Source organism: Macrobrachium rosenbergii, chromosome 21 (assembly GCF_040412425.1).
Source record: "Macrobrachium rosenbergii isolate ZJJX-2024 chromosome 21, ASM4041242v1, whole genome shotgun sequence".
Lineage (NCBI taxonomy): Eukaryota > Metazoa > Arthropoda > Malacostraca > Decapoda > Palaemonidae > Macrobrachium > Macrobrachium rosenbergii.
In genome coordinates this window covers 16,135,416-16,147,136 of record NC_089761.1, presented here as the reverse complement: position 1 = coordinate 16,147,136, position 11,721 = coordinate 16,135,416, and the positions used below count along the sequence as shown (strand labels likewise).

The window sequence follows — 11,721 nt, the reverse complement described above, 5'->3', positions numbered from 1 at the left end:
TCATTGGAAAAATGAGGGTAACAATACCCCAAAAGAGTATGATGGTAATCAAATGAGATCAGCTGCACAGAATGACTTGCAGCAAACTCCCAATACAAACAGCACAGGAAGAAACTACACGAGGACATGGGATTCCACTAAAAAGTAAAAAATATTTACTTTTGGGAATGGTGCTACAAGTTACTTTAAGCTGTCTAATCTTCGGTATTAATGAAGATTCAACGAAGTAAATAGTTAACAAGGATAAGTAGAAAGATAAAATAGCTTTGGAAAATTAAGAAACTTCCTTATTAATAAAAATGCACTGAAAGGGTGCATATCAACTTACAGGACATTCAAGACGTATCATTTAAACAAACTGGAGGTCACACTGGGGAGTTTGGAAGATTCTGCATCCTCAAAACATCTGTAGGAAAAGTGTGTACTGTAATTAGGTGATCTGAGGGGGTAACAACAAAAAAGCACCTTTCCAATTCCTTAACTACCCTTGAGAGAAGATGGCAAAACTGCAAGTATTAGTAAGTGTCTATTACTGTACACCTGCTGTCATTATAGTAAGGTAACGGAAATCTAAGTGTTCCACTTTCTGAAAAATCTGACTTAAAGAAACTTGCTTCAGACTGAAATATTCTAGGTAGAAAAACTCAGCAAGGGTAGAGAAATAATTGTCAAATTAGATCTTGCTCATAGAAAGATTCCTCTTATTATGAAGCCTGGGTTCTAGTATCAGCACAAAAATAACTTGCACAGTGCATATGTAATGCTCAGAAGGCAGTTTTCACGAGATTCAACATCCTGGTCAGTGATGGGACTCGGGAAAACTAATCTTTAATAACAGTATAAAAGGGGGGAAGGACTTGGAACTTTCTTGACCTGCAAAATTTAGTCTGTCAACCCTAAACCATTTAACAACTAGAATGATCTACATCTGAAAGAAAGGGAATTTTAGTAATGAAAATGCCAAGTATTGAAAACTAGTTGAAGCACTATTTTTTTCATCAATATTAAGTGTTCCAAGAGTTCTTAAGAACCTAAGGCCTTGTAAAAAAAGAGTTCTTAAGAACCTAGGGCCTTGTAAGACTAAGTTTAGCACTTTTGGCAATCAGCACTTACGACAGTGAAAAGAGGAATTGGAGTGGTTGGACAGCAAGATACAGAGATCAAGAAAAGTAAATTAAGTACATGGATATAAAGGTGTAACTGGAAGAAACCCCACAGCTGCAGTAAGAGGGAACAGAGGTATTGGACAGCAGATTAACCCTTAAACGCCGACTGGACATATCGCAAGTCGACTAAAATTGTCTGTCCGGTGACGAGTGGACGTACCATACGTCGACTACAAAAAATTTCAACCTTCGGTCAACTTTGACTCGACCGAAGTGGTCGAAAAATGCAATTGTAAGCTAAAACTCTTACATTCTAGTAATAGTCAATCATTTACCTTCATTTTGCAACAAATTTGAAGTCTCTAGCACAATATTTCGATTTATGGTAAATTTTTGAAAAAACTTTTTCCTTACGTCCGCGCGGTAACTCGGCCGAACATCTCAGAAATTCTTTTGTCATTTTGTCGTCATTTTTGCACCGTTTTATATTAGCCATTACATAAAGTTTTATATATGAAAATGTCTGCAATTTCATGTAAAATACAACAAAAAACAATCCATGGTTGTAGCTTTTATCAGTTTTGAAATATTTTCATATAAATCACGATAAGTGCCAAAATTTCAACCTTCGGTCAACTTTGACTCGACTGAAATGGTCGAAAAACGCAATTGTAAGCTAAAACTCTTACATTCTAGTAATATTCAATCATTTACCTAAATTTTGCAACAAATTGGAAGTCTCTAGCACAATATTTCGATTTATGGTGAATTTTTGAAAAAAACGTTTTCCTTACGTCCGCGCGGTAACTCGGCCGAACATCTCGGAAATTCTTTCGTCACTTTGTCCTAATGTTTGCACCGTTTTATATTAGTCGTTACGTAAAGTTTTATATATGAAAATGTTCGCAATTTCATGTAGAGTACAACAAAAAATAACTCATGGTTGTAGCTTTTATCAGTTTTGAAATATTTTCATATAAATCACGATAAATAGAAATGGTCGAAAACTGCAATTGTAAGCTAAAACTCTTACATTCTAGTAATATTCAATCATTTACCTTCATTTTGCAACAAATTTGAAGTCTCTGGCACAATATTTCGATTTATGGTGAATTTTTGAAAAAAACTTTTTTACGTTCGCGCGTTACGAATCCATGCATCATTTTGTGATATTTTCTGTGTTGCTTTGATCGTTTTACAATTTGCTATATACCAAAACCATCGCAATTTAGTGTACAATACAAAGAAAAAAAAATAATTCATTAGCTTGAACCGTTTTGCTCACAGCACGATTTGTATACAATTATGAAATTTTTTTTCGCGCTGTCATATATTTCAATATTTATATATGATAATGAAAATTTTTTTATTTCTGATGGTTGCATACTAAACTCAGGCAATGACAAAAAAGGAGCCAAAAATGAACTCTTAATCCTAAAAACTAAGCGTGCTGTGATTTTTTGAAAAAAACTTTTTTTCCACTTCGGCGCTAACTCCCGAACGCCGCCGGCATACGGCAGACACTTTTGTAAATAGAGGCTCGGCGTTTAAGGGTTAAAGAAAGGAAATGGGAACACAGGTGAATTACATAAATGACTAAAAAGTGGATGCAGCTAGGAAATGCTTACTGTACATGAAAAAAATACAGTGCTTCAACTAGTCTTCAATACTTGCCATTTTCATTAAAATTCCTTTTCTTTCAAATGTGAATTACTCTAGGAATTACTCTAGGTGTTAAAAAGCTTAACTACAGCAGTACATTAACTAGGGAGGAAAACACTAAGTTAAAGAGCTAAAGTCCATTGGATGATGTATGGACACAATTCCACCATAAGCTGGGCTAATAGGACTAAGTAAAAGAAGCTGGCACTGGGGAATGTGGGGAGGATTTGGAGGACAATGGATCATTTTTTGAAATCACAACAAATAAGCCCATCCCAGAACAAATTCCTTCAATAGTGGACTCTCACTAATCTTTGGCATGCATAATTAAGACAATTCTGAGATTTTTGGAAAAGCTATTGCTACAATTTCTTTAAGCAAGCAACTTGGAAAAAATGAAGTATACAACTACAGGAATTCACATTCTGACAAGCTGCTGTTTGGCACTGCAGTGTATACAGTATCTGGCTTGGATTATGCTTAGGAACATTTGTTTGACCCGACACATATACAAAAGCTTACTTTCACGAACTTAGGAATTTGTGGTTATGGCTTATTTGAATATTCAAAGCAGCGCCTTAAATCTATTTTTCTCCCATACTGAAAATTCAACATCTTCAAGGGCTACAATGATAGCAGAAGATGGACTTCTCATACATATCAACCTTTTATCTGGTAAACAAACCAAAATCCTTTCTCTTAAAGGAATAAAATCAATACCACCAACACTTAGCAAAGACAGTGCCAGGGAAGACCAGAACTTACATCTGTCAGAGCCAAACAGAATGGGAGGAACAAGTCGGGTGTCTGGGAAGTCAAAATTAGACAATGGCTGGAAAACATCTAAGATAAGAGAACGTCTGAAAGGACAACCTATTGAGGACTAAATCTCAGTGGCACCAAACCTCCCAATTGCTGTTCAATTTTTAGATGGAAAGGTTTGCAGGTAAACTAAAGCCATTAAAAAATACAGATGAAGTACTGTTCACCTTCAGATTCCATGCACTGTCCACTGGCACTGGAACTAGCTACAGTTTTTGTCAAACGTAAGTATATGATAACAATAACCACCTTCAAACCCAACTGACCACTGCTTCATCAGGACAATGATTCATCTGTTTAGCTAAAGAAGGTATAAAAGGAGAATCACTGCATGCATACCTTCCTAGCACACAAGCAGTAAGTGGATGCATTTGATCCACATCCTCAAAGGGCCAATGGTGATGTACACATCATGAGCAGGTATTGCCTGAAAGTCACTGAAGTATATTTAAAATGATGCTCAATGAATGAACCTAACCCAGGAATGACTCAAGGAAATATAACAAAGGCATGAACCACAAGGAAACAGGTAACCTAGAATCCATACAGAATGGAAAGGCATAACATGTAACATAGAGGAGGATGAAGCAATGGGTAACTTTAAGCAGATGTAAACACTGCCTTGTCAATTTGGCAGTGTTATTTAGTCACAAAAAATTGTTTAATGAGTTGAAGATTGACAGATGTACATACGGGACTTATGTTTAATACGTCCTAAATTGTACATGTATTGTGAACTGCCATAATCCTACAATGGATTTAGCCACCTTAAACCATGTTTAACCATTAAACCCTACAATTTATTCATTAAAAGGAACAAAAGTGATGTCACAACTGTTAATGGAAATTTTTAGGTTACAGTATTTCTATTAATACTTATCACATACTCAGCCGTTTATGTGCATTTTCACTAAAGGGTACATCTAATCTGCAAGACTGGGGAAGTTTTTGAACATTAATCTTTTACTGCACCTATGTTACTTCCATAATTACTTAAAAATAATCACTTTTGTAATCTTAACACTATGATGAAAACAGTCTCTTCCCTAGGGTATTAAAAGCGTTTAGATTTTCTTTTATCTGGAGATATTGCTGCAAATTCCACACCACAGTAGATAATAATGATTTATGAAATTTAGGCTGTCAAGCCAAGCACTGGGATAATTTTGGCCATTCAGTGCTTCAGACAGTAAAAACAGGGAGGTGGGATGGTTGAACAGCTTAATACAGAGATCCAGAAAGTTAACAGAATGAAGTGCTGTACACGTATAAGGATCTAAAGGTGGAACTGGGAAAAAACTCCACATTTGTTGTTTCAATAACCATTCATTCATTCTTTAACATTCTAAAAGACATTCCTGTAAGTAGGACATTCTCTAAGAACAAATACTTTAATGCTGAGTAAGGGCAGACTTAATTAAAAATGGATTCTCTTTTTCCTTTTGCTTTTTCATTTGATTAAAGAATATAGTTAAAATCTTAATTACTTGACCCTTCAGTCTGATTGCTAGGGAGTTATCTGTTATTTTCCTTGAAAGTTCACCTTCCTTCAAGATTTTATACATGCAGTAAAAAATTAATACAAGATGAACTAACTTCTGTAAGGAATCTACCATGGAATGAACAATGGTATTTATTAAAAAAAAAAAAAAAAAAAAAAAAAAAACTGCCCTACAAGATCCACCCGAACAAACAACTTTCCCTCAGTGCTTTAAAGGGTCATACTTCCAAGATTAGATACTGCACTGAGAACAAGTTTTGACAAGAAAGTGTCCTCTTGCTCAACCACATTAGGTACTCTAGTTTTACACCTCGTAGTCAACCTCTCATCAATACCTTTGCAGTGGTCATCAATTTGATGTCAAAGACCAAAAACTGGAAAACATAAGGTCCACATGACAAAGACCAAAAAGTACAAAAAACTTATTAGGTTTTGTCTATGTTTTGAACTGCCTTTGGCAATATGGTTACAGCTGCTGAGTACAAATCTTGCTTCTCTCGATCAGTTTTTCCTCACACCCAGCATGCACCTTCTCTATCAATGCTGTTGGAGGTAGGGTTGGGTTTTTGGAAAGGATTTACAAGTTTAAAGAAGAGCTTCACTGACCCTTAGATAAATGGTACGTACCAATGGAGAACTCCCAAAATACCCTGGACTTACAAGAATCCAATGAACCCACCTTTATCTTCTGAAATGTTCCACCTGGCAACAAAAGCAATGTCTATAAGGCTGCAAAATTCAAAATGATTTCCAATAAAGCAGGCATGAATTGCCTAATTTCAGGAAGAGAAGACTCCCAGGGTAGGATGAAGCAGCAGGAGATGAGCCAGTTTTGTGCTAACAGTGATGATAGTATTAAAAAAAAAAAAAAAAAAATATGACATTTACAAAAAAAATTTTAAAGAGAAAAACTTGTGATTGTGTTTCCATGACCAGGACTCCTTGCTCTATGGTTTCAGATCTATTTAACTACCTGTCAGGATTATATACATCCAGATTAAAACCTCATCTGAATTCTTAGCCCTAAAACACCTTAAGAAATATAACTAAGTCCTGCCAGTTGCACTCCAAATAGGCACCAGTTCAAATAGACTCCTACCAGACGGATCTCCTGGGTGGCAGATGGGGGAACACCTAGGAAATAAAGACTCCTTGGGCTGCTCTGAATAGCAGGAATAAGGAGCTGTGGACAGTAAGATCAGTATAGGTTAGGACAGACCTAGCAAGCCACTAAGTGAACATCAGTTACTTGAGAAACTCAAGGATCAGTTGTCAAGACAGAGGAGAAGACTGACCCCAATGACAGAATGGCGAGCCAAACTGGGAGAAGTAGTGAGTAGTATAATTGATGACATTCTTCATATACCACCACTCAAAAAGATTACTATGTGAGTGGTATATAATTTACCTTGCCCATATAAGTAAATAATACACTACTATAGTACAAACATAAAAACATGCTAAATTTTTAGTACTATTTTTTTTCTACCAACAAATATGTAGTGCAGTGCTTGCACTGGCGCTTAGAAAAATTAATCGGAGAAAGTAAGCAAAGAGGACCAAAACATATTACTGTAAGCAGTTCATAAAGATATATTGCTAGCTTATACAGGTACTGTGTTTAGAAAATGTAATAAAAGAGAGAAAGGGGGAGGGGGGCTTAATTTTAAGTCTCAGTTTTAAATCTGGTCTTTAACAAATCACATTTTTTAAAGAATATCCTGGAATCACAGTGTACTGTACCATTTTCTGTGAAGTTCATGAAGTGCAGAAAAATCTTTACAAAAGTAATTCTCCCTCATAAATAGCTTGTGGGTCTTCTTAAATAACACTGGCAGCATACCTTCCTTGTCAACTGATTTTGCACTTTCAACTTCATCTCGTGAGATTACATCCATCATTCTAGAATAACAGAAAAACAATTATAAAAAGTAAAGGACAAAATGTTCTCTTGACAAAAACATTGCAGTATAAGCAGGAAATGAATGTTTTTCTTGATGGCAAAGATCAATAATAAGTAATTTCTAACCTTGAATTTAAAGAGTACATAAAGTACAAGAGTACATTATGAGTGTGTGTGTGTCATGTAATCATTTAGAAGCCTTAAAGTTTAATAACAAGCAAGCAAATGGACAAATTTATATAAAAAATGGAACGAGAGAGAGAGAGAGAGAGAGAGAGAGAGAGAGAGAGAGAGAGAGAGAGAGAGAGAGAGAGAGAGAGAGAGAGAGAGAGAGAGAGAGAAATTGTAAGCACACAGAAAAATTCAATAATTTTATCATCACTAGGTAATAATATCAGGAAAAGAAAATGTTACCTTTATTTACCAATTTCATTAGCATTTTAAATTACACTTAACAGACCTTATTAATTGCCTCTAAGATAATGTGCACTTTATTTCAGTATCTGGTAGATCTGAATGGTATTGTATCAAACTCTTCTCTTACCACTTTCTATAAGAGATCAAGGACTGAGCACCAGTATAAAATGGCCTGTTCCATGTTAGTAGCTTTTAAATCTTCATAATAAAACATCGGATGCAATCCTATTCTTAGTTGGTTTTAAGAATTCAGTTTGGTCTGGTGAGGCTTCATCCTGTGATTGGTTATAGCCGACTTCTAAGTATACACTTCATCCAGCATCCTAGAAAGACAGAAAAATATTACACTACACCAAAAAACACCAGCCTCAAAAGTTGAAAAAATATATTACAGGTAGTATTATTAGATACAGAGACCAAAGAATACTTTTTTCTAATGCTGAATGTTAAATATGCATAAATTAAGTATACTGGGCATTATGCATCTTATAAAATAATTCCAAATGGTTTGAGATATGTTTTTTTTAAGAAATGGCCAATTTACACTACTGAAAATGTAAACAACCCGACATCATTTCTGCAAAAAAATCATGAAGGGAACAACCATACAAGTAAATCTGCTTCGTGTAACTCACTGAAGTAATAGAAGCAATCTTCCCTTTTGAGCACATTTTGTTAAATTAATTCTGTCCCTTGAGGCTGCATCCTCTGTGAATGTTTCTGCTCCATAGGTTTCATTTCAACCATCATCCTAGAAGACAGAAAAAATATTAGTGTATTCACATATATTTCATTAAACTACTTTACTATCACATCACTAAGTAGCTCTTGCTGACTGATGGGTAATTCCTCTTTCAAAAACAATCCAAATACTGTGCAATGAAAAAGCCTTAAACTAAGATTGATGGAAGCAAATACCTAACACAAATCAGCATTTCACTGACAATGTTTCTCAACTGACAATGTTTCTCAAATGTTTATGGAAAAAATGATACTCAATATTAGACACAACCTTTCATTATTTTAGGCATATTTGTTAGAAAAGAGTATAATTATTTTCATAAGCAATAAAATACATCAAAATTTATATTAGCAACTTGCCATGCCTCTCCACTAGCCTAAAAGCATTTTCCTAAACTTAAATGTCTGCCTTATGTCCAAGCAGCAAGATTTCACTTTTGTCTTGCTTAAAGAAAGTGACAAAATATTTTGCTCTAATACTTTACTAGCACCTGACATATAATTAAATTGGTAACCTACAACTGAAGTACTGTATGTGCAATAATTAATACATCTGTTTCAGTCTTGCAAATTTTTAAATTCTGGAGGTAAGTAATGAATTTCATTCAAAATTTTTTGAAAAACCTTGCAGTCTTCATCAAAGCATCCTTTATTTTACAATGAAAAGTTGACATTATCCAAAGCAATGGATCTTTAGGAGCAACAAAATATTCCTAAACACTTTAAGGAGACAAGTTGTAACATATACTAAGTAAAATACTCCTACCCATCAATTGTTTTATTTTTCATTTCTAGACACTTTTACAAAAACTAATTTCTCCAAGTTTTACAAAAGCATAAACACCCAGAGTTCAGTTGCTAAAGAGCAGTTTTACAATGTAAGGACTAAAAAATGGCTTCTTAACTGTTTTACAGACAATTACTGTATTGTACTTGATCAAAAAAGCAATACATATCTGATACACAATAATGTACTGGTATAATCAGAAGCACTAAACCATCTCACTACAAGCTTATTGAGGAGTCTACTCCAATTGTCCACTTTATAAGCGTTCAAGTCCTGACTGCCTACCTGGAAAGCTCCAAACACTTACAGTACACTATATGTGCATGCCTTAAAACAACTTGCACTTGTGACAAGACAACATCCTCACCTACTTGGTGATGTCTAAAGATAGCGTCTACCGTGAACCCCCCATATTCGTGGGGGGTGCGTTCCACACGCCCCCGCAAATAGCTAAAATCCGTGAATACTTAAAACCCCTCTAAAAACACTTGGAACTGCCCATTTTGATAGTTTAAACATCGAAAAACCCTGTAAAAATGCATATACCTGAGTATTTTAATAGTTTTATCACAAAAAGTGCATTTATTCATGAACATATGAAAACACAGTAATTAGTGAATATTTCTCAGTGAAAAATACCGCGAATGGGCGAATTTTCCGCAAATAATGGCTAGATATGTTCCACAGAGAAACCCGTGAATGTGTGAGTCCGCGAATCATGAGAACGCGAATACGGGGCGTTTACTGTAATTGCAACTTCCACTTGAAACCTAGCAGGGAAAGACAAACACCTTATCATCCTTTGCTCAAAGGGACAGAAATTAAGATAAAGCCTATCATTCTCCTTTGTTTTACACAGGAAATTAAACTTGTCATTATCTTCTGTTGTGAACAAGTTTTGATTGAAACCAACTATTCATGCACATAAAAATGAAGTAACCAACTACCAAGCACATAAAAACGAAGTACTGTAGATACTATAAAAGTACCATTATCCTTGATGATTTAGCATCACTCTTAACTGGGGTTGACAAGGTTAGGGTGACCATTAAGAAAGTTCATTTGCTTACAATGATGTAAAATATGGAAGTCATACTGCACCTAAAAAGATTCTGTAGCATAGGCTAAATGGATAGTGAAGGACCTTTAGCCTTTTAACACCCAGATATGAGCAGAATGAAAGCCTCATGACATCTTCACAATGGCATTGAAGATTCTCATGAACAGAAACTTGGCTCCATGGCTGCAGACCTCATCAGATATCCTCCTTATATTTAATGTACAGTACCAGTACATCATTACTTACATCTTAGCCCTCTGAGAAAGCAAAATAAGACCAATGCTGTTTTACGGGGCTCAACAAAATATAAAGATGGTCATAGATCATGTATGGCCATTCTTGCAGCACCCAAAAGCAGAGCAGACTAGAGCTTCTCATGGGTTTCACTAAAAGGAAGGAACTAATATTTGCTCATGAGATTCTTTTATCAAAATCAGAGGGAGTAAAGCTTTCTCCACATCCCATTTTACACCTTGCCTAGTCAACTTGCATGCTATACAGTAGCTATCAATAACACTTAGATTTTCTTACTTTCAGTAAAAAGCCCCTCCTATTTGTGGCTTTTTACCGAACTTCTTAGAGTTTTAGTTAAAAACCTGTTGAGAGTCTCTCAACAGGCACCATTCCTTATTAATCATAATTAACCTAAACAGAAAAGAATGTCGTTTTACAAGGTTCATAAATATAAAAAGGTTTATGTATGGGATTTCTTGCAGCATTCAGCAGGGCAGCAAAATGAAACTTATGACTTTGTTTTACGAAAAACTAATGTTTCACCTTCCTTTACCAACAGGCAGAGAGAAAACCCTTCTCTATATCTCACATTAAACCCTGCCATGTCAACTTGAGAGTTACATTGTAGGTGTATAATTTGGACTATTTTCATTAAAAATACTATGTAAGGCACTTTACTGGAGCTTTTATTAATAATTTTGTGTACCCTGTTGAAACAGCCTTCCAGTATGCACCATTAACTCCACTCCTTATTGATCATAATTACAAAACCCATCTTTGTATCCTTTTCAAAGTTGGGTGGTACTATGTTGATGTACAACTCCTCCTGAACTTGATTTTTTTTGGCAAAGGAGATGCAATCTAAAAAGGAGATACAATTTCAACTGCTCTAAAAATATTGGTATTGACATTATTGGCTAATATTACCTTATACCCAGGAAAGACTTCAACTGCATTTTTAACTGAAAGCAGCTAAAATATATTGGCTACATTAAAGTCAAAACTTTTTCTTTATGGGTCTGAAATGCTGAAGGGGAGAAGGAGAATGTCTTTGTTGCTAATTATGAACGGATATGCAATGTTTCATTGGGATGCATTTTCTTTACTCATGTGATCTAGATATATGGTGCTCAACATAGCAACCTCGGTTAGGTTAAACTAGGGAAGTTAAGGTTAAGACAAATCCCACAATTCACTCTCTAGTTACAATGCTTAAGAGTTGGGATGGGGAGATTCCAATGACCAAAATCCCTAGGACCCATACCCTATTGCGTTTGGTTAGGGAAGGTAAGGTCTAAATGCCAACGGGCCCCTGGCACTTCCAATTAAGCCATGACCCCTCTGTCTGCATATGATAATGTTGAAGTTGGCATATTCAGATTTAAAGACTTAAAGACTCCAGTATTGAACTGAGGTATTAATGTAAAAAGATATCCTAATGACTACAGTAAATTTATTCTTAGAGATACTCAACACCTTTTATGGGTA

The 11,721-nt window shown here is 35.3% G+C and overlaps 1 long non-coding RNA gene across 4 annotated transcripts in view; it reads right to left on the bottom strand.

The window, feature by feature from the left end:
- The window catches only part of LOC136849705 (uncharacterized), a 626,170-nt gene that overhangs the window by 2,486 nt on the left and 611,963 nt on the right, over nt 1–11,721 (bottom strand). For all 4 annotated transcript variants that reach the window (XR_010856389.1, XR_010856388.1, XR_010856390.1 and 1 more), the window contains 4 exons: nt 8,047–8,162; nt 7,539–7,734; nt 6,835–6,993; nt 329–406 (listed from right to left, as the gene is read on the bottom strand). This is a non-coding gene — a long non-coding RNA (uncharacterized lncRNA). The remainder of the gene's footprint in view (nt 1–328; nt 407–6,834; nt 6,994–7,538; nt 7,735–8,046; nt 8,163–11,721) is intronic.